The following is a 26,601-nucleotide window of genomic DNA, read 5'->3' as shown; positions in this document are numbered from 1 at the left end:
TCACACACACACTACGACGCCTGAGCATGTACCGACGAGTGTACACATACATATGCAAAACGAGAACACAGCGACACATACATGCGTTCATCGTTTTGCGATCTGTGGCAGACAGAATTTTTTCGATACGTAGCGACACTGCTGCGAGCGAACGTTTTTCGCTCTCGCTGCGGCCGCTCTCTGCAGTTCAACGCTGTTCGGCTTTTGCCGAAGTTCTATGGGGTTCCACGCGCAGGCTAGCGTTTGTAATCAAAAAATCTTGAGTTTGACGCATCTATTTATTCTATGGTTAGTGTTCCAACTTTAGTATCTATATTCCTCCATCCTGCTGATGCTTTGCGAACTATTTTTAGTCGTCTTAAAGATTTTAACTTGCCTAATATTTCTTGGCTAATTGATGACAAATTATTACGTCTACCCTTCAACACCTATCCGGAACTGGTTTGTCTCCGTTCCTAGCACATCACTCTATAAAGTCTGTTTTGTTAGATTGTGTACCATCACTCAAAGACTTAAGCGTTATGTTTGACCCCAAAACTTTCATTTAATTTTCACATCCCTTTAATTGTCAATAGAGCATGCAGTCTTATGGGTTTCATAAAACGTTGGACCAAAGGTTTTGATGAACCTTACGTAACAAAGGTTTTATATACTTTGTTAGTTCACCCTACTCTAGAATATTGCTCGCCAGTGTGGAACCCTCGATATGATGTTCACAAGCGTAGTATTGAATCGGTTCAGAAACAATTCCTTAAGTTCGCGTTACGCGGACTACCTTCGCCTACCTTCTTATTCTGACATACTTCTACCTATTAATCTTCCTTCACTTTACAACCGTAGGCTTGTATGTGGCATTCTCTTTCTCCATAAACTAGTCAACGGTGAAGTCATTTCTTCTAACTTACTAGATACCCTATATTTTTGTGTTCTCTCACGTGGGACCAGAAACTTTTTTCTTTTCACCTTAGTAGATGTCTGACTAACTACTCTCTTCACGAACCTTTTCGTGTTCTTTGCCAATCTTTTAACAGCCTTTCTCACCTTATCTCTCCTCATCTTTCTGTCACTTCTCTTCTCGCTATACTTTTCAATCATCTACGACAAAACTGCTGAATATGTTTTGGACTTGGGTTGCTTGCAACTCATCCCTGACCACACTGGCTGTGAATCGGGGCATAGCTGGCACCTTGTGCAAATAAAACACCTCCACCTGGTCGGGGATGTTTGGTTGTGTATAAAGCTAAGCTACCTTCTTTAATTAATTTGTTATCTATATTTTAAGCTTTTTCGTCGACTGGGGGTTAGTTGACGTAAATAATTAAATAAATAAAAAAATAAAATAATAAATAAATGATTTTTGGTATGAATATACTATACCTTCCCTTTTTAGAAAATAACGAAATATTATGGAGTTATTTATTGATTAATAATAATGATTATTGATGACTAAATAAAGATATATGTATGTTTGTATATATATACACTGTATATATATATGTAGCGCTGATTTAATGATCGTTACTATATTTATTTATTTATTAACTAGAGATCCGGCGAACTTTGTTCCGCCTTAACAATGACAATAAATAAGCAGATTGTGTTTTTTTTGGAAAAAATAGAAAAAAAAATTAAATAACTACATTAATCATTCATTATTATTTCTGTATTTAGTACATAGGTTGCTCTTCACTTAAGTACTTTGTGATACACGACATTTTTCGTTTTATTATCTGGCGCAAAAAAAACAACGCAGATGGTCTTCCGACCGTGAACATGCACATATAATTGCCCATGGGAAAAACTCAATGTTCTAGATTGAAACCACAAACTTTTAAGGATTGGCCTTGTGATTTGTTGATGGTCATGGCAAATGCAAGACGTATCGGAAATTGAAGTCTTTTAAATTCAAACGGCATATCGGTTGGGATCATCGGGATCCTCGGAATGAGAACTTCCTCACCTTTGAATTTTCCTATCATTATCGTAGCGTAAATTACATTGTTCATCAATTTACTAACCACCAAACGCGTACCGTTGCACAGTTTTGGTTGGTTTATGTTTCGAAGCATGATTACTACGGAGTTAACCTTTAGGCGCAAATTGTGCGGTGGTAAGCCAGACACGTCCAAAGAGTTTAAGTGTAAAATTCACTGGAATAGTTGGTGGCTTCATCTTCATTTGTGACGCAGTCAGTAGATTGGAATGAATGCATTGTTCCAATGATCTTATTTTGAATTATGTAGTTCAGGTCATCTAGATCTTTATTCTTAGCCGCTAAAATTGCTCGCTCACTCAACTCATTCATTATTTTTTGTAGTTAGAAATAATATTTGAATATACATTGTTGATAAGTTCGTCTTTTGATGAGACAATATTACAGAAATTATTTGGAAATGATATTAATCCGCTCGATTCATCGACAGGTACTTCACCACTATCGATAGTCAGCAATTGCTCCGAGAAATCTTCAGCAGATGTATCATTAAGCAATGTAACTCTCATGTTTGTTGTCAGCTTCAGTTTTTCCACATAGCGCCATAGATTTGACGATTTGAGGCAAGCGTTTATTTCATCGGCAGCCATAGATCTTGGAATTACTGGCAGAATTGGGCGGAAATCGCCACACAGTAAAATCATTGCTCCTCCAAAACATCTCGAGTCATTGCGTAAATCTTTTAATGTTCGCTTAAGTGCTTCTAATGCACGTTTATGCGCCATTGTGCATTCGTCCCAGATGATGATTTTCGATGCCGCTAAAACTTTGGCCATTGCTTAGTGCTTTGCATTATTACACGTTGGTTCTTCAATAGTTTGAAGATTTAAAGGTAATTTGAATGCTGAATGAGCCGTACGGCATCCTTCTAACAATGTGGCTGCTATTCCAGAAAAAGCAACTGCAACCGCTATGTTGGATCTCGCCCGAACAGTTGCTAAAACTAATGACGAAAGGAATGTCTTGCCAGTTCCACCAGGGGCATCTAGGAAATATAAACCACCATTTTCATCAGCGATTGCCTTCATTAAAGTATCATAAACTTCCCTTTGTTGGTAATTCGACAGGGGTACATTCCTTTGAACTACTAAATCTAATTCCTGGTGATCATATTCACGTTCTCGTTTCAATTCTCGATTAAATGCGTCATTCATTTGACGATTTGGCGCTGGCATTTTTAACTTGATTAATAGATTACCGCACATGAGGTAACACATATCTTCGATCAAGAGTAAAGCACGATTACGTATCTCCTCATTCATCTCAATATCGTGATTTTTGGAACTGACACGACTTTAATGAGAAATATTTTCTGACATACTATCCTTGTATTTGTGCCACAGGTTACATGGGTTTGATGGAAAACATGTCGAAATTATTATAGCGAATAATGTGCGTATCTGACTTGGAGATGCAGAGATAATGGCTTCAGCGATTGTCGTTTGTTGTAAAATATAGTTAGGTTGATAGTTTATAACTATATCCTATTCTTTAATAATAATAATAATGTTGGGAACATTACACCATTAACAGTTCGTAGTGTCTCAAATGAAGTTGGCCCACGCACATTTACCAGCAACACCCGCAAATAGAAACATTCATCATTCTTTGGATGAACTGTATACATACGACCAAGAGCATCAGTAGAACGCACATCTGGATACCCAGGAACCGCATCACCTTGCTTCCGTCTTTGAAAATTCTTGGATGAAGCATTCCAAGTATAATAACGTGACATCTCCGAGTAAAGCAATGTTCGTGCAAACTGATCGCTTGGGCAGATTGCAAAAAAACTGGTCATTGTAGTTGCTGGATGTGTTTCAGCACGTTGTGTAGCATTCGAAGCCGTGAAATATACTCGTTGACCATTCTCCAGATGCACCGCCAAATGCATAACAGCAGCATGACGTTCGTGAATTGGTGTTGAAGAACTGACTATTAGTTAACACAAAAGAAACACCGCTTTTATTTGTTTATATATCTTCATTTATGTTAAACACTTGAACTTGAGCTTTGGCAACACCAGCAACCACGTTTTACATTTTCAGAAAAAAGGAAAGAGAGATCTTCAGTGTGACCAAACTTCATGTCACTTAAAAAACTTAATCTAGTATTGTAAAGTGTAATTTTTGTAAGTGGAATAGGGGTATTCCAACACGCCCCCTCAAAAATTACATTATTAAATAAACAAAAATTAATTCAAACTTAACTACTGATTGCTGTGGTTGATGTGCCATCTGGGAAGTCATATGTGATCCAGCATTTACTCTAAGGATACAGGAAAAACCCAGAAAAACCTATGTCGGATCAACTTAAAAAAGTTTACAAATTAAAAATATAAATTCATTAGCATGTTTTACAACTCAACAATTCAAAGAGTCGTAAATTAAATTAAATAGGCAAAAAAAATTTTAATTCTTTGGCATCGAGGAACAATCGATTTGTTCAGTTGTCTTCGAGTAGCCCCAATTTCTTCCGGAATTCTACAAACTTTCCGACTGGCAGCGGCTTTGTAAAGATGTCAGCAACTTGGTTTTCCGTAGGAATATACTCAAGGACAATGATATTATTTTCCACTTGTTCTCTAACAAAATGGTATTTAATGTCTATATGCTTAGATTTTTTGTGACATGAGGGGTTATTGGCTATACAGATACATCCCTGATTATCTTCATAAATTTTTATTGGTTTTTCTAAATTAATATTTACGCTGTTCATTAGGGACTTTAGCCATAATGCTTCTCTTACAGCTTAAAACAGGGCCATATACTCAGCTTCAGTAGATGAAGCTGCTACTGAGTTTTGTTTCTTGGTGTTCCAACAAATCAGATTGGAATCAAATACTTTAAACAAAAAACCTGTGGTACTCTTCCTATCAATCTCATTGGACAGGTACTCTCTACCATTGTCAATATATACAAATTAACCATTTTCAGGTTAAAATGCGCTTCACTCTTCGCTACAAAGTCTTTAACATATTAAATACTTTAGACTTATATTTGATTAAATAAGTAACACAATAATGTGTGAACTGATCTACGAAGATTACATAGTAGTTTTTATCATTCAGAGTGACTGGAGTGATTGGTCCACATACATCTGAATGCACTACGAATAAGGGTCTATTAATATGGCTTTTGTCTTTGAATCTGTTAAATGGTAGTTTATTTTGTTTTCCGTTAAGACAGGGCTCACAAATATCATCTGACAACTCTAAATTATTAAGAACGCTATTATCATTGAATACATTGTATCTTTTTATTTCAAGTAATTTTCCATTGCTAATGTGCCCAAGCCTCTCATGCCACAATTTATATTTATTTTTATTTTTCGCATTCAGAGTATATGCGTGAAATTTAAGTACTGGAATATTATTCAACATACCCGAGTTTTTCACCACTAGCATTCCATTTTTGCTTATGGAAACTCCATCAGTGTTAAATGTCACTGACATTCCAGCTTCTGGAAGTCTCTTAACTGACATCAAATTAGCTGCAGCTTCCCTGCAGTACAAGACATCCTCCAGTGTAATTTCGAAGCCATTTTGCATTCTGCTTGTTTAGTGTAATTTCGAAGCCATTTTTTATTCTGCTTGTTTAGCCACAGCGATTTTTAGTGGTGGCACCAACTTTACACAATCAGAATACAATGACTCATCATTTATTAGATGGTCACTCGCTCCAGAATCCAATATGAACTCATTTTTATTTAAATTTGATTTCACTTGTTTAAACATAAATGCAAACCCGGCTTCTGGTGTTGCCAATTGCGCTTGATTATTTTCCTTATTCTTTTCTTTTGAAATTCTTTTAAATGCGTAACAATCTTTTTTTATATGACCTACCTTTCCACAGTAATGACACTTGATACTATTTCCTTGCTTGCCTTTCAAAAATCTATTTGGTTTATTCACCCTATTTTAAAAAGTGACTTGTGTGCGTGTAAACTTATTGTTGTTGTTTTTATTTTGCACAACTGTTTTCATCACCTTTTTACTCGTATCACTATTATCATTGTTTATTTTAGCTTCGTGATCTAATAATCTATTTTTCACAAGAGCTAAAGTTAAGTTATCCTCTAATAGCGTTTCTATAGCTGTGATGACTCCGTTGTAAGATGATGGCAACGTAAGCAACAAATGTGACACCTTATCCATTTCTTCTAACTTTGCACCGGCAGCTAACAATTCGTTAACTAACTCATCAAAGATGTTGAAGAATGTCAGCAGTGGCATCTCACTCGATAACTTAAGCGAGAGTAAACGTTTGCGCAATGCCAATTGCGATGGCAAACTTTTGCGCTCATAAATGGCGTCTAAGCTGACAAAAATTTGACGCGTGGTTTTGTCGTTTGCCGCAAAATTAAGAAACGCATCACTTAAATGTTCTAAAAGCGTACTTTTGGCACATCGCTCTGCCTTTACCCAAGAGTCATCTATTTTGTTGGGCATCACTTGATCAATAACTTTTATTACATCTAATTCTGTAAATAATGCCCTCATCCTAAGCTTCCAAAAGAGTACTTTTCACCATCAAAGGGATTGAAGTACTGTTGAAGTACTGACTATTAGTTAACACAAAAGAAACACCGCTTTTATTTGTTTATATATCTTCATTTATATTAAACACTTGAACTTGAGCTTTGGCAAATATATTTTATGAACTAAACTGAATTGCAGTATTCAACGTTGCAATGTGTATTGAACGTTTTAGAAATAAGTGGCGAATATGGAAAATCCAACTGTTGTCGACAACGAAATCCATCCGTTTCACTTTCGTTGTGACAGTTCGACCGTTGTCATCTGGTGATCGACGCGGATACAGCGGATACCCATAGTTGCCAGTAACAGTCTCCGCCGTTAATTCCATGAATTAAGTCCATGAATCATATTAGTAGTAACAACATCAAGTAGGTCTGGATCGACTTCATGATCAGGAATCTCGCCACATATGATATCATCTATTTGGTCAGGCTGAATTCTTTCCACTAACCACTACCACTAACCGCTTTTGCCATTCGATTGAATACATCCAGCATCGAGTATATCCAAAGACGCATTGTTTAACAATAAAGTTCATCAGGGACCGAATTTTTTCGCCTAAGTATACGTGCTGTGATGTCGTGTCTATCATTTGATGTTTATATGGGAAGCAGCAATTGAGTAATTTCTAACCATTTTGGATTACAGGTAAAAGTAATAAAGAGATCGCAACGTTGGATAAATCGTGAGTTAACACGTGTGTGTATGTAAATACATAGATAAATATTTGTTTCATTGCCAACTGGCACACGCGGCCACATAACCCAAATCTCTTTTGAATTACTATGAATTTTTGAATCTATATTTGCTCTAATTATCGTATTTAAATTTATGTTGCTATATCTTTTTACATATCTTTATTTTGTAATTTCTTAGAATATTAAGTCATGAAAACCCGTTTGTTTTGAATTAAACCCCTAACTTGAAATTTCGTCATGTTTGTGTAAACTAATTCTTTGAGGAGTCCGTCGCCTGAATCCATAACTATGCTGCCGTTACAAATCGTCTAAGATCATTTAAGAGTCTGTTAAGGGGCAATCAATTAAAACCAACAGTTTGCCAAGGTAGGGTGGGTACAGAAAGGGTTAGCGAACAACAGCTTTAGCTAATCTGCAGAGAAGTCGTCCGCATTAATAGTATCCCGATCTGGTCCAATATTTTGCTTTTTACATCCTTTTAGTTTCTGATAGTGCACTTACATTTTTTTCTGTATGATCCGTGCGTATGCCTAGAGTAGGAAAGAACCCCCCCTAATCCGACGAGCTAAGCAAGAGCAACGCTAGAAGTGCACGACCCCGATCTTTAGCATACACTTGTGTTATCGTTAGCAACGTAGAAAAATTAGGCAGCTAACAACTACACATGCACATGTGTATATCACTACAGAAATGGCGCCCAACCATGGGACTCGAATTCTAAATTATTCATTACTACAGAAATGCCAAACATGGGACCCGAATAATTTAGAACACCACTACAGTAATGGAGCCGAATCATGAGGCCCGAATAAAACGTAGGACAACCCCACTACTAATCGGATATGTACACCACCAAAGTATCCACAATATTATTGCTCATTATCATCCATTCATATTCAGTTATTTAGATTAATTTTATTTTCAAGCTAGTTATGCAGACTCGTAATGCGATGGTGCCCGTTGTACATTGCTTGTGTGAATCGCGATAGTAATTCGGGAATTTTCGGATTAGTCGACCAGAAGAAACTATTGGCGGCAACAGCATCGTATCACTTATCTTTGTATGACTAGGCGGGAACGCAAATTTTATGATCTTTGTAGTTTGAGGCTATCGTTAGGAATTGCAGTTGCAACTCAGTCATATCGGGTTGACTGACCAATGGAGTCGTTGAAAAGTTACAATATTATAAAATAGGCATTCTTAGACCTTAACTTCGTTTAGAGTGAAAAGAACCTGAACCAGGAATAGCATATGACTGGCGTATGTCGGTATATGACCAGTTTAGGAAGTCGTCATTCAGACAAATCGGCAATAGGAATTTTTGTTTAAGATTTAATAGAAATCTATTTTTTGTGCAGATCGAATCAACTTTGTAAACGGCAATAGGATTGGATAATGATGGCGGATTCCAAATTTATATATTTTAAATTAATTAAAGAAAAATTTAAGTATGTCTGATAGACACAGTCACGAGAGCATTGCGCAAGCTTTGCAAGAAAATTTTGCGGCATTTGCCATGAAACTTTAAATGAAAACGAAGCAATTGCTTCGTCGCCTTGTAAGCACAGATTTCACAATAAGTGTATTACAGAGTGTTTAAAAACTTCGAATTTATGCCCCACTTGCAAGCATCCTTGTAAGATGAAACAACTTGTAAGATCAAATATTGACTTGGAAACGGAACTCCAAGAAGCTAGTAAATCAGGCGAGCCCACAACTCAGCCTGTGACCCCTTATAATACTCGTTCAGGACCTGGTCGACCTGCCAAGACCAAACCTATATGCAGGAGGTGGTGGAAGCTTTTCAACATAAACTTACATGTTGGAACTGCCGGAAGCCTGGACACCGTTTTGATATCTGTCTAGAACCGCGTACTGTATTTTGCTATGGTTGCGGAGCCGTAAATTTTTTTAAACCGCGTTGTCGTAATTGCAACCCGCAGGAAAACCGTCCTGCAGTTGCCACATAGTTGCCACTAATGCAGTTGACTCGCATGATTATATTCTTTGTTGGTTGTGTGAGAATGCGGTTCACGTTAAGTGTGCAGGTTACACAGGCAGAATCAAGGAGTCTATTGCTGAAGGTGGTGGGTTAAAATATGGATGTGATTCTTGCCGGGAAATCGAGAATGAGATGCGCTTATTCAAGAGGCGGACTAGAGATAGTGTTGATACTTTTTGGACAGGTTTTAACAAACTTCAAGCGGAGTTTACTGCGTTGGAGACTCAGTTTAGAAGCTTTTCGATTATGAATGAGTCTCCGAAACGTAAAAGGACCAGTCCTTGGGGTGTTTCTGTATCTGTAGATCCGCCAGCGTCTCTTATCGTACCCGACCGGTCTTATGCATAGTCCACTCCTAATGTACAGCAATTGATATCGTTTAAGAGCCCGGTTGTGAATGCGATTAGTAAGGAATTACGGGTATCACTTGGGAATGATCTCTTAAAAACGATGCCTATTGTAGTGTCCGATGTGTCCGGGCAATTACCCATTCCAATGGAAATTGCCGATAGTTCTAAAAGTAGTAGTTGTAGATTTTACAGAGACGTGGCTAAAACCTGATATTGCTGATGCATCGGTTTTTTCCACAAACTTTTCTATATTCAGACGTGACCGGATTTCTCGCATAGGCGGTGGCGTTCTGATAGCTGTTGATGCTGCTTTATCATCTGAAATGATTAAATTTTCTAGTACCCAGGAGATTGAGTTTGTCGGTGTTAAAGTAAATTTTAAATCTTTTAATGCTTTTATTACTTGTTCCTATATTCCACCAATGTCAGACATGGTTTAAATCATTTAGAGGCAATTCAGTTTGTCTCCTCTTTAGTTTCCAGTCAAGACATGCTCATAGTTGTAGGTGATTTTAATTTACCCGCTTCAGCACGGTCAGCAACAGATGAATGTACCATGTTGCTACCTTCTATGTTATACGACTTTATTGATGGCCTTCTAGGCTTATCTTTATCCCAAGTCAATCCTGTCTTAAATTCTAATGGAAAATCGTTAGATCTTATTTTTGTATTGGGTTCTTTTAATTGTGATGTTTCTAGGATCGAACCATTTGTTCTTCCCGAAGACAAATTTCATCCTACATTAAATTTAAAAATTGATCTGCCCTTGCTTTCACCATTACTTGGTTCAAATGAGTTACCTCTAAATAGGTGCTTTCGTAAGATTGACTTTGCCAGCCTTAGTGAAAACACCGATTGGTCTTATCTATACAATTGTAGAGATATGAACTCAGCTGTTCGTTTTGCTTATGATACTCTGAATTCACTCTTTGATATTTGTGTGCCTCTTGGTAGGCTGGTCGGCTTAACAAACATCCCTGGTTCTCTCGAGAGTTATCCAATTTGAAAAATGTGAAGACTTGATAAGAAGTTTCCAAAAAGACGTCGTTCATCAGATTGCGCTCTGTATACAGTCGCTCGTTAAAAATTCATGATGCATAATACACAATGCTATAAGAATTATCTTCAGCGGTGTAAGCTTCAGTTTTCTTTGGACCCTAAACAAATTTTGTTAATTCTAAACGTAAGACCTCTGTGCACCCATCTTTTTTGTCTTTTCAATATAAAAAAAGCGAGCACTGATCAGACAATTGCCGATATGATTGCGAGTTTTTTCAAAACAACTGACTTCGTCCTCTTGCTGAACGGTTGGCCTTGTGGCTATTGTCGAATTACGTGCAAATTATGCTCATTCATTCTTTGTAGCAATGGTAGGTCTTCACAACACCGTTGTAGTTAATGTATGTGGTATCGTTCTATGATCGATATCTACATCTAACAATTTTCGCATATGTGACTGAGGGAAAAGTTCTGACAATTTTATTGTATTATCTATCATGCTCGCGAAGTTGGATAAATTTGTAGAGTGTCTTACGTAATTATGTTGTTCCCATACGAAAACTTTGCCGTCCAACACAGAAATCGGTGAGAAGTGCGCGAGTTGTGGCCAAGAGTATGAGGGTTACTCCGACGAACATGAATAAAACGAGTAGACTCAATTGTAGTAGCTATCTATAATAATCTTATGTGGTATGACCTATGTTCACCTCACATTGTCCTTATGGACCACCCTCCCCTTAACGAGTACAGACGTTCCCAGATCTGCTTGTATGGCGCCCTCCGTGCACAAGGGTGGTACTTTGTTACCTAGTCTTCTGTTATTTTTGAGGTAAACTTTCGCACCTACATCAAACACCCTGTTTTATCTGTTTGGGTTGCATCTGGCTAATTGGTCTTGTTGGGCTTTTATTAAACGACTTTTGATTTCTTGCTTAGTTTCGTCTGATATAGAATGGATTACATCGAGTGGCTTTTGTCCTGTTACTGAGTGTATGGTTTTATTATATTCTATTGTTGCTCTCATGATAGCTTGAACTGTATCGCTAATTTTTTTGTCCAATTTTAAACACCTGGCAATTTCTATTAATGTACTATGGAAACGCTCCACTTGCCCATTGGAACAGCTATGTAGTGGGGGGCGTTCACCACGTCGATGTTAAACTGATTCTTCAACAATGAAGTGATCGTTTCGGAGTTAAACGATGGTTCATTGTCGGAATAAATAGTTTTTGTGTCCGGAAACGTACTAATTATAAAAGGTGTTTTTTGGGGTGCCTGTTGTACTTGGCAATAGCGCAGACCTTACAATTCAGCACAACCTCGTTGGCCAGTTTAGTCATTCTTGCGAAGTAGTAATCTCGAAGTATTTGTTTTATCGTCTTGGCTAGGTGCTTTTTGGGTAACATTGTTAACTTTTTGGCGCCTATTGCCCGATGTACGCTCCGAAGTATTATACCTCTTTTGAACCCCCTCTTGTTTAGAATGGCCCTGTGGCTTTCCCCAGTTGGTGTTCTTGGGTTGAGCCTGATTTCTTAACTGTGCCTCTTTGTCCTTCGACGAGGTTTTAGGGTCAGCCTGTTGTGCCCTGTTTTGGCCTGTTTTCTTTCCTGGCTCATACCTTGTTTAGCCTGGTTACGACTGCCAAACCTAGTATTGTCGCTGTTATGGTTTCTCTCTTCTACTACTTTGGCATAAAATGCAGCAAATGCACTCCTTTCAATGCTATTTTCAGCCTCCCGGGCCACTGCTAGTGCGGATGGCAAATCCTTGGGCTCCGCTGGGATCACCAAGGATTTTAGGGACCTCTTGAGTCCTGCCATGAAGGCCTGTAGTGCGTCGTCTCTAATTTCTGCACAAAGAATGGACGCAGCTTGTTCGTCATGTGTCATTACTATCTTGTTTGTCACAAGATTAAGCTTCTTTTCTACCTTTAGGTTTAGGTCACCCTGCCTTACCAGTTCGAGTTGCTGTCTTAGTACGTGCAAGGATGTCTTAAAGCAGTAGCTTGACCTCTAATGGTTTCAAGTTCCGCTCTTGTTCTAAGAGTGCACTGTTCACTGCACCTTCTACTAATGCTTTTAGCAGAGACGGGTCCATTTCTAATTCATTGTTTACTTCTGGCCTAAATCCTACTTCTTGTTCTTCGTCACTGTCGTACTGTACCTTTATATTTCTATAAGCCCAAGTCATGAGCAACCAACGAAGCGTAAAATATTTATTTGTTTTTCTTGTTTTTTTTTCTTTTTTATACCCTTGCAGAGGGTATTATAAAATTGGTCAGATGTTTGTAACGCACAGAAGGACACGTTTCCGACCCCATAAAGTATATATATTCTTGATCAGTATGAGAAGCTGAGTCGATATAGCCATGTCCGTCTGTCCGTCAGTCCGTCTGTCCGTCCGTCCGTCCGTCTGTGCGTATGCGTTTTACTCAGCCATCTTAAGAGCTATCGGGCTGAAATTTTTTTCGGGGTTTTTTATTACTATAAGAACTAGAAGAAACATTTTCATAAAAATCGGACTATGCTATGAAATTTACATATGTGAAAATATTGGATATAAAACCCCAGATCCCAAAATATGAATGTGATCGGATAAATATAACACACACAGACGCAACGCTACATGAACTGTATGTGTATGCGTGCGTTGCTTTGCTTTGGGAATAAGGGAAGAAGAAGACAAATTGTAAAATAGAGAGTAAAATTGTTTTGTTTGTATATTGATGATGGGTTTGTGAAACGTAGACCTACAACCACTAACCTTTTAGAATTTACATCTATAATTATCAAGAAGTTCAAAAATACTAAACAAACTGATGTCATATACACTGACTTCAGCAAAGCCTTTGATTCTGTTAATCATACTTTATTACTTTCTAACCTGAATGACATTGGGTTTCCACCTCTTTTCCTTTCTTAGGCTCGAGAATATTATATAACAGAAGGTACTTTTTAAGTCTTCTTTTTTCAATTCCATTCGTGTGGCATCTGGAGTACCTCAAGGTAGTCATCTTGGCCTTCTGCTTTTCACATTATTCATTAACGATCTTCCATCAGTCATTATTGACGATGTCAAGCTTTGTCTTCCCTAAAAAGAAACAGATTCATTTAGTCGGCTATAAACTGACCTTAAAAACTTTCAATCCTGGTGCCAGTTTAACACTAGATTTACCTAGAAATTTGTATACCTATTTATACCAGAGCCAGTCAATTTGACTGGTTAAGAAAAGTCCTTGTTGGCTAACGGCTGCGCCCTTGCGGAGCCCCAAACTGCTCGCTTTATATGATGCGGCATTTGGATGATTTCCACCGAGGCGGCTTTGAGGCACTTGCGAATGGGAAGAAATGAGATGACCAGGTTGACTTCAATCCAGTTGCTTTATTTTCTTAACCTAAAACTATAGTACAATTGTCGGCGGGACAGAAGGTGCAACCGCATCGACCGAGATTAATTTCAAGAGTAAAATTCAATAACAGCAAACCACGCTGTCTTTTACAAAATTCAAAGTTCTGGAAATTTCCATAGAAGAAATAAGAAAGAAAGAATTGAAGTAACGGATCTCCAAGTTTGTCACTTCAAAGTAACTTGCGCTGTTCTTGGTCTGTCTCTCTCTCTCTCTTCGTTCGTTTTCCCTTTTTAGCAAAGAGAGTCTGGCTTCAGTTGGAGCATGATGACGATCATCAAATTCACGTCCGGAAGACTCCGAAAGAAAAGCGAAAAGAAAACTGAAACGAGAAAGTAACAATTCAACGCTTAGGTTTAGGGCTGGTGTCATTCTCTATCCAATTCTCCTGAATAGGCAATGGACAGTGTTTGGCTACCGGTCGTTACATGAGTCCTTTGACTGTCTTCAAAGTCACTCTCACTAGTCCATCGGGTCCTGCATGTGTCTCCATAACCCGACCGAGAGGCCATTGATGAGAAGGGAATCGCTCGTCCCTGATGAGCACTATGCATCCAACTGTTAGATTTTCCTTGGTCTGCTGCAAGATATGACCAGATCTGTGAATGGATGTTTATACGGTAATATATAAGGATATTTTTCATTTACGGGCAACAGGGAATCTCGGAGCCTTATATACGAAACGTTTTATATATGATATAATCCAGACGAGTCGTGTATACGATGAGTACTTGCTGATAAATGCTACATTTGGCATTTCTTCCACTGATATCTTATGTCAGGTCACCTTTCTGACTTCAGTGTCAACAACCGACAGCGAATACTGATCAATAGCATTACAAGGCCATTTGATGTCCGATCCTTGTAACCATGATGGCCCATGCCACCATAAGATATAGAGTGGATTACATCGAGTGTCTTTTGTCCTGTTACTGAGTGTATGGTTTTATTATATTCTATTGCTGCTCTCATGATAGCTTGAACTGTATCGCTAATTTTTTTGTCCAATTTTAAGCACCTGGCAATTTCTATTAATGTACTATGGAAACGCTCCACTTGCCCATTGGAACAGCTATGTAGTGGGGGGCGTTCACCACGTCGATGTTAAACTGATTCTTCAACAATGAAGTGATCGTTTCGGAGTTAAACGATGGTTTATTGTCGGAATAAATAGTTTTTGTGTCCGGAAAGGTATTAATTATAAGTAAAATGGGGTTGACAATATCGGTTATTGATCGAGAAGCTAAAGGCTGGACAACGGTGAATTTGGAAATCTGATCGGTAGAAAACATGTCAATGTGTAACATTTCTCCAGCAAATGAGGGAATTGGCGTCTCCCCGAGTTCTTGTTTTTTGGGGTGCCTGTTGTACTTGGCAATAGCGCAGACCTTACAATTCAGCACAACCTCGTTGGCCAGTTTAGTCATTCTTGGGAAGTAGTAGTCTCGAAGTATTTGTTTTATCGTCTTGGCTAGGTGCTTTTTGGGTAACATTGTTAACTTTTTGGCGCCTATTGCCCGATGTACGCTCCGAAGTATTATACCTCTTTTGAACCCCCTCTTGTTTAGAATGGCCCTGTGGCTTTCCCCAGTTGGTGTTCTTGGGTTGAGCCTGATTTCTTAACTGTGCCTCTTTGTCCTTCGACGAGGTTTTAGGGTCAGCCTGTTGTGCCCTGTTTTGGCCTTGATTCCCAACAAAATGTGGGTTTCTTTCCTGGCTCATACCTTGTTTAGCCTGGTTACGACTGCCAAACCTAGTATTGTCGCTGTTATGGTTTCTCTCTTCTACTACTTTGGCATAAAATGCAGCAAATGCACTCCTTTCAATGCTATTTTCAGCCTCCCGGGCCACTGCTAGTGCGGATGGCAAATCCTTGGGCTCCGCTGGGATCACCAAGGATTTTAGGGACCTCTTGAGTCCTGCCATGAAGGCCTGTAGTGCGTCGTCTCTAATTTCTGCACAAAGAATGGATGCAGCTTGTTCGTCATGTGTCATTACTATCTTGTTTGTCACAAGATTAAGCTTCTTTTCTACCTTTAGGTTTAGGTCACCCTGCCTTACCAGTTCGAGTTGCTGTCTTAGTACGTGCAAGGATGTCTTAAAGCAGTAGCTTGGCCTCTAATGGTTTCAAGTTCCGCTCTTGTTCTAAGAGTGCACTGTTCACTGCACCTTCTACTAATGCTTTTAGCAGAGACGGGTCCATTTCTAATTCATTGTTTACTTCTGGCCTAAATCCTACTTCTTGTTCTTCGTCACTGTCGTACTGTACCTTTATATTTCTATAAGCCCAAGTCATGAGCAACCAACGAAGCGTAAAATATTTATTGGTTTTTCTTGTTTTTTTTCTTTTTTATACCCTTGCAGAGGGTATTATAAAATTGGTCAGATGTTTGTAACGCACAGAAGGACACGTTTCCGACCCCATAAAGTATATATATTCTTGATCAGCATGAGAAGCTGAGTCGATATAGCCATCTGTTCCGTCAGCCATAGTCCGTCTGTCCGTCCGTCCGTCCGTCTGTGCGTATGCGTTTTACTCAGCCGTCGGGCTGAAATTTTTTTCGGGGTTTTTTATTACTATAAGAACTAGAAGAAACATTTTCATAAAAATCGGACTATGCTATGAAATTTACATATGTGAAAATATTGGACATAAAACCCCAGATCCCAAAATATGAATGTGATCGGATAAATATAACACACACAGACGCAACGCTACATGAACTGTATGTGTATGCGTGCGTTGCTTTGCTTTGGGAATAAGGGAAGAAGAAGACAAATTGTAAAATAGAGAGTAAAATTGTTTTGTTTGTATATTGATGAATTGAGTTGCAGAAAACCAATTTTGAACATGTAAAATTATTATTACCAAGGACTGCAAGGGTATATAAACTTCGGCATAGCCGATGTTAGCTTCTTTGATATTTTTTTTTTTTTAAACACACTTGCACGTCAACAATATCACAATTAACCTGTTCCGCAATGCACAATTTCGCGCTGCCAACTCACTCACAAATTCTTTACTTTTTATTTTTATATTTTTAAATTTTTATAAATTTTTTTCCAAGTTTTACCAAACATTCACGTACATGTTCTTGTTATGGGCCATGGTATTCCTGCCTTAATAATGTAAGATTATGAAATTCCAGTATAAAGCCTGATGGGCGCCAGTTAGTATGTTCCACCTTTCCCAGACGGTAATTGTGACGTCACCGGTGTAGCGGCGGGTAGAGTTGTATATCAAAATACTTACGGTGGAGGACTTGACTTCGTCCTCTTGCTGAACGGTTCGCTCAACGGTGTATTAATAAGGCAAATATTTAACGGCAGCGTGCGGAGTAAATGTTAATTGATATTGATAATCAATATCTTTATTAGCCAATCGTCTGACAAAAACTGATTATAAGAATGGAATAAAATAAAAACTAAGGCTAAGTACATAAAATGGAAATACGAATCTACACCCAAATACATAGGAAGTACATAAAAGATCATGTCACGGGCTTATGGTCAGCAAAGCCGACTCAGCACATTCCCGACAAGAACTCAACGCTTGCGACACAACTAAAACGGCTGACCGTTGCTTCGGCCAATATTATTTTGGTTCGTTGCATTTGTATCGCGCGGTTTGCTCGAATTCATTGCGAGGGCCGTTCGTTAACTTGAACTCAGGTTCTGTGCAAACACATTATGTAAGCCCATTTTAAAATTGTTTCTTAATAGATATAATAAGACAATTCGAATCTTCCTATTTTGTAGTAGCCCTCTTTAATAATAATAATTTTAGTTGCATTTCGGAAAGAATATTTTTTTTTGTTTGTTTGCAAGAATAAATGAATAACTTGGTACGGTTCTTACTCTCATTTCGCAGTGAACGCAAAGCGTAAGCAAAGAACAGAGCATGGAAAAGATCCGTTAGAATTCGTTCGCATGCTTTGCGTTTGGTTAGAAACAGAATTTTTGGTACAGGCTTTTTCATTTAATTTGATACTTTGATTGCGAAAAGACGTCAATATTAATATTCACATAAATATATATATATAAATATATATATTTGTGAAACACGTGCACATGTATATTACTACACTTTTCAATCTGTTTGGAAAGAGTCGTATATTATTCCTCTGCATAAAAACGGCAAAAAGTCCAAAACCTTTTAACTATAGGGGTATCTCAAAATTGTCCGGTATTCCGAAAGCTTTTGAGAAAATTATAACTTCTCAATTGCAACATTTTTGCAGCTCTATTATTTTGCCACATGGGTTTGTGAAACGTAGATCTACATCCACTAACCTTTTAGAATTTACATCTATAATTATCAAGAAGTTCAAAAACACTAAACAAACTGATGTCATATACACTGACTTCAGCAAAGCCTTTAATTCTGTTAATCATACTTTATTACTTTCTAACCTGAGTGACATTGGGTTTCCACCTCTTTTCCTTTCTTAGGCTCGAGAATATTATATAACAGAAGGTACTTTTTAAGTCTTCTCTTTCCAATTCCATTCGTATGGCATCTGGAGTACCTCAAGGTAGTCATCTTGGCCTTCTGCTTTTCACATTATTCATTAACGATCTTCCATCAGTCATTATTGACGATGTCAAGCTTTGTCTTCCCTAAAAAGAAACAGATTCATTTAGTCGGCTGCAAACTGACCTTAAAAACTTTCAATCCTGGTGCAAGTTTAACACTAGATTTACCTAGAAATTTTGTATACCTATTTATACCAGAGCCAGTCAATTTGACTGGTTAAGAAAAGTCCTTGTTGGCTAAAGGCTGCGCCCTTGCGGAGCCCCAAACTGCTCGCTTTATATGATATAATCCAGACGAGTCGTGTATACGATGAGTACTTGCTGATAAATGCTACACTTGGCATTTCTTCCACTGATATCTTATGTCAGGTCACCTTTCTGACTTCAATTCAATAGCATTACAAGGCCATTTGATGTCCGATCCTTGTAACCATGATGGCCAATGCCTCCATAATTCACACGAAGCCAACTTGGTTGCACTCATGCCACGGCTTAGATAATCTGCAGGGTTATCTTTCGAGGCGACGTGTCTCCATTGCCTTTCGTCTGAGATTTTCAGGGTTTTGTTTATTCGATTGGACACAAATACTTTCCAGTTGGCAGCTCCACCACGGATCCAACTGATAGTTATCATAGAATCTGACCAAAAAATAGTGTTCGAATAATTAATGTTAATTCTTAGATTCTCCTTTAGATACTTATACATTTTGGCTGCTTCAAGCGCAGCACATAACACTGCCCTAGGTATGGTTAGTGTTCCATTCAGAGTTAAAACAATCCTTCTGCACCATCCTAATCAATTCACGTAGGCCCTCTTCTAATTCCACAATTGAGAGTCCTAATCCTCTTCGTTCTGCCACAGATGTACGACAATTATATACGAAACGTTTTATATATGATATAACCCAGACGAGTCGTGTATACGATGAGTACTTGCTGATAAATGCTACACTTGGCATTTCTTTCACTGATATCTTATGTCAGGTCACCTTTCTGACTTCAGTGTCAACAACCGACAGCGAATCCTGATCAATAGCATTACAAGGCCATTTGATGTCCGATCCTTGTAACCATGATGGCCCATGCCACCATAATTCATACGAAGTCAACTTGGTTGCACTCATGCCACGGCTTAGATAATCTGCAGGGTTATCTTTCGAGGCGACGTGTCTCCATTGCCTTTCGTCTGAGATTTCCAGGATTTTGTTTATTCGATTGGACACAAATACTTTCTAGTTGGCAGCTCCACCACGGATCCAACTGATAGTTATCATAGAATTTGACCAAAAAATAGTGTTCGAATAATTAATGTTAATTCTTAAATTCTCCTTTAGATACTTATACATTTTGGCTGCTTCAAGCGCAGCACATAACTCTGCCCTAGGTATGGTTAGTGTTTAGTTGTTGTTTAGTTGGCGATACTCTCCCCTTTGACAATAGCAACTCTGTGTGATACTAATCCTCTCCAATTGGGAAGCGCAAGTAAGCCGCAGCTCCATATGCTCGTGACGAGGCATCGCAAAACAGGTGTAATTCAGCCACACCACCCGGTAGCCCCCATGTAACATTCCGTGGTATTCGTATAGTTACTATGTTTGGTAACTCTTTCACGAATTTCTCCCATTCTCTCTTAATAGTGTCCGGTAGTGTGCTATCCCAGCCAATTTTCTCCTTCCACAGTTGCTGCATGAGAATTTTGGCAGTAATCATTATCGGACTAAGCCATCCCATGGGATCAAACCGTCGTGCAATTGCTGATAGTATTGCCCTCTTTGTTGGTGAGCTCATTGATGGAACGACGTGCAAAGCAAAACGGAACTCATCTTCTTTGGGACTCTAGTATAGACCTAAAGTGCGAATAGTTTCATTACCTTCCATGTGTAACAATCCCTTGATTCTCGATGCTCAACTGGTATGTTCTCTAATAGCTTTGGGCAATTACTCGACCACTTCCGTAGTTCGAATGTACCACTACGAAGCATTCCAATCACTTGGTTCTTGACATCCTCCGTTTCTGCAATACTGTCACCACCAGACAGTATGTCATCTACATACATTTGATGATTTATAACATCCACCGCAATGGATACTTCTCGCACTCATGGCTAAATAAGGTGCGGAGCTCGTTCCAAACATTACCGTTGTGCAGGCATATTCTGCCACATAATCACTAGTGTCCGGATTCCTTAGAATACGTTGGTACTGCGCGTCGTCGGGTGGAATATTAATACATCTGTACATTTTTTCAACATCCGCCATAAATACCCATTTTAGCCCTCGCCAATTGAGAATGATTCCTTGAAGATGTACGTGCAATTTTGGACCGCTTACTCACAAGGGGTATTACTGACGCGAGCCGCTTGTATTTCATATGTGGGTTGTAGATTGATCTTATGACTAGCTCCACCTCTGCTGCCATATCTGTAATTTTTGTATCTGCTAGTCCAGTAATCGTGATGTGAGCCTGTTTGCGCCGTAAACGTAGCTGCTGAGCTGCATTCTCTGAAATGAACGAAACTTATGAACCTTGATCCAAAAACGCTCTAAACTGTAAGGGATAGCCTTCTATCGACTCTGCCAACACTATTGCTGTTGGTAATAAAACCTCGTCTTTATGCCTTACCGCAATTTCTGTTGTACTCTCTAAAGCATTCGCAGATGCTGTTGGGATAACTCCCTTCCTTAGTGTGCCAAGCGACCTCTCGCATCCTGACTTGTCTGCATATGATGCCGTCCTTGACATTTTCCACAATTTACCGCACTGTCACATGGATCTAAAACACAGTCGATGCCTCACTACACATGTTTTTCGTTCCGATAGCCTCATGTCTTGGTATATCCTACATACTCCGATAAGGTGTGCATGTAGTTCTGGTTAACTCGTAACCCATGTACACCTGGCTTTGCATTCCGATGTCTATCCCGTGATAGAGTTCCCTCGATATTACCTGCTGACGCTGTAATCATTGTTCTGTACTGTGTTTCAAGATACTGACTGAGCTCCTCAAAGCTCGGCAGATTCTGCGTTGAAGATATTGACCGCTCCCAATCCACTCTTAATTGATTCGGTAATCTCTTTATCATGTAGTACACTAAAATTTCAGACTGTTGTCGCACATCCACACCAGTCTTCTCCAATGAATTCACACATGAGCGGGATGTTTGCACAAATCTTCTCAAACCTTCCGCCTCTCCATATTTTATTGGTAATTGCTGATCGAACACATCCATGTAATGTAAAAATAAAATTCGTTTGTTATCATACAAATTCATCAACATTCTCCAAGCCACTTCATAGTTCGCCGCTATTAGCGTTAGATGTTCAATATCCTTACCTGCGTCTCCAACAGAATGAATCCTTCAAATAATGAAAACGATGTAAGTCCGTCAGCTTGTCACAGTGGTGTACTCTTGTTAAAAACACCTCCTTAAACGCCGGCCACTCAATAAATTTCCCGCTGAAGGTAGGCAGTTTAACTGTTGGGAGTTTCACTTTCTCCAAATTTGGTCCCATTTGTTCATGAACCGTCTGATGCAAACAAGACTCATCAAATGCAGTCGACGCCGGGATTCTCCGATCCTTGTCTCTGCAACTAATTTCGAATCTCAGCTACTCCCATTATGTAGGTTTCTTCGAAACAGTCAAAATATCTGCCCTTTATCTATGCATTATCTCGTTCTTGCACCAGTTGGTGATGATTGCGCTGAAAATCTGCGTGAAAGTGGGCAATCAAATCCAATCTGGCTTCCAGATGACTCTTGGTATGTCCCAACTCCTCCGATTTGTACCGCGCCAATGACTTCTCCAAATGACAATGAACACCTACCCAAACACATCAACATTAAATTGTACTCACCCGAATCAGTCTATCCACTGGCAATCACACTCTAAATCCAATCGCCAAGATCATTCCTCCCGGGTTAATGTTCAGCCATAATGAACACCTACCCAAACACATCAACGTTAAATTATACTCACCCGAATCTGTCTATCCACTGGCAATCACACTCTAAATCCAATCGCCAAGATCATTCCTCCCGGGTTTCGGCACCAAAAATATGTTGGCTAACAGCTGCGCCCTTGCGGAGCCCCAACTGCTCGCTTTATATGATGCGGCCTTCGGATGATTTCCGAGACGGCTTTAAGGCACTTGCGATTGGGAAGAAATGAGATGACCAGGTTGACTTCAATCCAGTTGCTTTATTTTCTTAACCTAAAACTATAGTACAATTGTCGGCGGGACAGAAGGTGCAACCGCATCGACCGAGAATTATTTCAAGAGTAAAATTCAAGTACATCAAACCAGGCTGTCTTTTACAAAATTCAAAGTTCTGGAAATTTCCATAGAAGAAATAAGAAAGAAAGAATTGAAGTAACGGATCTCCAAGTTTGTCACTTCAAAGTAACTTGCGCTGTTCTTGGTCTGTCTCTCTCTCTCTCTTCGTTCGTTTTGTCTTTTTAGCAGAGTCCGGCTTCAGTTTGAGCCCAAAAAGTCCTATTATTTTATATTAAAATTCGTAATCCTTTAATCTACTAAATCTTAACACTACCAAATATAAGGTAATGACTTTTTTCGTAACTGGTCACTTATTTTCTAAACAATAGTCCTTTAGAACGTCTAAATAATATGAATGATTTGGGCGTACTCATGGACCATAAGTTAAATTTTAACACCCATATTTCCACCACGGTAGCAAAGGCCATGAGTGTTCTGGGTTTCATTAAAAAATGAACTGAAGTTCTTTTTACTTCGCTTGTCCGTCCTATGTCTGGGTCTAACTTCCCCGCTGGCTTAGGGCACGTCCGATCATTGGGACGTTAGTCCGCATCAGGATGGGCATAAATCCGCGAAGTGGAACATAAGCCATTTTTTCTAATGTAGCCCTAAGGATCTTAACAATTTCACAAAAAAAAAATATTTCTAAAAAATAAAATAAATTTTGTAGTCAATTCGAGAGTAGAGAAATTTTTGGTTGTGCTCGAATTGAAACTATAAAATATACTGAGCAAGTAACGTGTAGCTCCAGTAGGTCGAATGAGAACTTCATGCAACGGTTGCTTAGATTGAATAAAATTTGGTAATTTTCGTGAATTTTCAGCATTTTTGACGTTAATCAAAACTGGGGATTAGCCTACTTGAGGCGAAGCCCTTTGCCGTAATTCTGATGGCGCCCAAGGGCACTTTTTCTTTTAATTAAAGCCAAAAGTTTCTTGGCAGCCAAAAGTTTCTTGGCAGATCATTTGCTTCTTATTCGTCTTTAATATATTTAAATTCAATTGTAGTACAGCGGAGAAATTCACTATAGATACATATGTCGGAGATTGAATTAGGCATTTCTAATAATTTGAATTGTGTGCCTATTGTTAAGGCGAATTGAACAGTGTTAAGTAATGATTATCTTGGCTGATGTGGAACTGTTTAACACTAGATATGTGCGATGACAGCATAGGCTGTCTCTTTTCCTTCTGGAAGTCAACCGTAAAGCACGTCGAGACTCGCTGCACAAAATTAGTGGAAAAATGGAAGCCAATAACGAAATCAACGATTCAGGAAACCCGAATTCCTCTCTTCGCCGATATCAGAAGTGGGATCTAACTCAAGACCAACAATAAATGAGGAGCAGTTTCGCATTTTATTAGAACAACAAAATCGAAACTTCTGGGAGCTAGCAAAAACTATTCGTACATCGCCTAGTGAATCTCGACAAGATGGTGAAATTGTTCTACCGAAACTTAACTCCGAAGGCAATGGTGTGCTACGGTGGACTTCGTTCTAAAAGAAAAACCATTGCAAGGTAGTGCGTTAATTTTGGCCTTGAAGTCATCGCAGTGGTTATCGCAGATTTGCTACCCAGGCATCACATGGGAAAAATTTAGACAGCTTTTCCAGCAAAGATACGAAAACTCAGAGACACCGGCCGCAACTATTTTGAATTTGCTGAACAGTCGCCCAAATTCTGGCGAGTGTCTTGCCGTGTGTGCAAGTCGGCTAATGACGTCACTTTTAACAAAATGGCGTGGCATGGATCTTGAGCAAATTGCTGCATCGGTTGTTCTTGGTCATTTAGCAAACTATGACCGCAGACTACAACGAATTGCGTACATAGGGACTATTCGCAGCAGACGAGACTTACAGTCCGAGTTACAAGTCTTTTCGTTTGAAAAGCGGTCCAGCTCTTCAGACGATTATTCAATTGCAAAGCGTGTTAAAACATTGCAAATCAAATGTGACTTATGTGGAAAGCTTGGACACAGGAAGTCGGAATGCAGAGTGCAGAAACCTTCTACATCTGGAGAAGATCAGCGAGCTTCGTCAGTGCGTCCTTAAGTCGTGACATGCTATCGATGTTACGAGCCGGGACACATCTTTACTCAATGCCCCAAGAGTTCGGATGGTGGCGCACGATCACGTGTTCATAAGAGGGTTAACCTATGTGTCGTTGATGAACCAAAAGCAATTATGTTGCACCGAGGTGAGAATTTTCCGATTATATTTGATTCAGGCGCAGAATGCTCGTTAGTCAAAGAGAGCATAGCACACAAACTGTCTAGGAAAAGAACAAATAACGTAATATCATTAAGTGGAATTGGCAATGTTAGTGTAGTTTCGTCAATTCAAATCACAAGTAATGTAATGATAAATGGAAACTGTATCGAAGTAGTATTTCATGTACTCGAAGATAATAATATGAAAAATAATATTGTAATTGGCCGCGAAATTTTAGCACAAGGATACTCTGCTATAGTATCATCAGAAGGTGTGGAAATAATTAAAGACAAAACAGTTAACGAATGTTCTGTAAAAAGTTACGAAAATGATTTTAATAATTTAGCAACTGAAGCACAGGGAGAAGATAAAAATCAATTGTTAAGATTGTTAAGAAAGCATTCAAAATCATTCATTCGCGAAACTTCTTTAACTCGCGTAACTACTGGTGTAATGTCAATTCGATTAGTAGAACCCACCAAGACTGTGCAAAGACGCCCTTACAGACTCAGTCCCAGTGAAAGAGAATTACTCCGGTCAAAAGTTCAAGAGCTAATAGATTATAATGTAATAAGGCCGAGCAGTGCACCTTATGCTAGTCCAGCACTTTTAGTAAAAAAGAAAAACGGATCTGTAAGACTCTGTGTCGATTATAGGGAATTACATAGAAATAACATTGCAAATAAGTTTCCTCTACCTTTAATTTCAGATCAGATAGCTAGATTGCGTGGAGCAAGATACTTTACTTGCTTGGACATGGCTTGCGGGTATTATCAGGTCCCATTACACGAGAACTCCATTGAGTGTGTACTCACTCCCGACGGACAATTTGAGTTATTAGCGATGCCGTTTGGTCTAAAGAACGCACCGTCGGTTTTTCAAAGAGCAGTGATGAAAGCAGTGGGCGATGGCATTTTCGTACGTTATTGTCTATATGGATGATATAATGATCGTGGCGTTAACTAAGGAAGAAGCTATTGAAAGATTAGAGATCGTCTTGAATATTTTGACTAAGGCAGGCTTTTCATTTAATGTAGAAAAATGCTCATTTTTGAGGAATTCTGTTCAGTATCTAGGATACGAAGTACAGGCGGGTGAGATTAGTCCAAATTTGCGTAAAATTGAAGCATTAAGCGCATAGCCACCACCCAGGTCAATTACAACATTGAGGCAATTTATAGGATTGGCTTCGTATTTTCGCCAATTTGTACCAGGATTCTCCCAGCTACTGAAATCTCTTTACTCTCTTACTTCTATTAAAATTAATTTTGATTGGACGAATGAAAATGAGAAGGTTCGCAAACAGATTATTGATATCCTTACAAGCAAACCAGTCTTGGTAATATTCGATCCTAAATACCCCATGGAACTGCAAACAGATGCAAGTGCCATTCGCTATGGAGCCATACTTTTGCATCGAATTGAAAATAAACCGTATGTGGTTGAATATTTCAGTAAAACTACTAGTGTGTGTGAATCGAAATACACGTCTTATGAGGTAATAGGTTTGTCATATTTACTGATTGTAATTCGTTAAAGGCTTCTAGATATTCAATATCGCGAAGGCAAACGTATGGCCCATGTAGAT

General features: G+C 38.9%; 1 long non-coding RNA gene across 3 annotated transcripts; it reads right to left on the bottom strand.

Annotated features, from left to right (window-relative positions):
• Window positions 1-18,585: 18,585 nt before the first annotated feature.
• On the bottom strand, window positions 18,586-22,610 carry LOC124460836. 3 transcript variants are annotated; one of them, XR_006954815.1, is made up of 4 exons: window positions 21,861-22,610; window positions 19,230-21,738; window positions 18,694-19,164; window positions 18,586-18,609 (listed from the first exon to the last, which is right to left on the bottom strand). It is a non-coding gene; the product is annotated as an uncharacterized LOC124460836 (long non-coding RNA). The 3 variants fall into 3 exon arrangements; XR_006954814.1 differs by having other exon boundaries at window positions 18,694-21,027; window positions 21,149-21,738; XR_006954813.1 differs by having other exon boundaries at window positions 18,694-21,738; window positions 21,861-22,325; window positions 22,383-22,610.
• Between the last annotated feature and the right edge of the window lie 3,991 nt (window positions 22,611-26,601).

Source organism: Drosophila willistoni, unplaced genomic scaffold, assembly GCF_018902025.1.
Source record: "Drosophila willistoni isolate 14030-0811.24 unplaced genomic scaffold, UCI_dwil_1.1 Seg135.1, whole genome shotgun sequence".
NCBI classification, from domain to species: Eukaryota; Metazoa; Arthropoda; class Insecta; order Diptera; family Drosophilidae; genus Drosophila; species Drosophila willistoni.
This window is presented reverse-complemented; position numbering and strand designations above follow the sequence as displayed.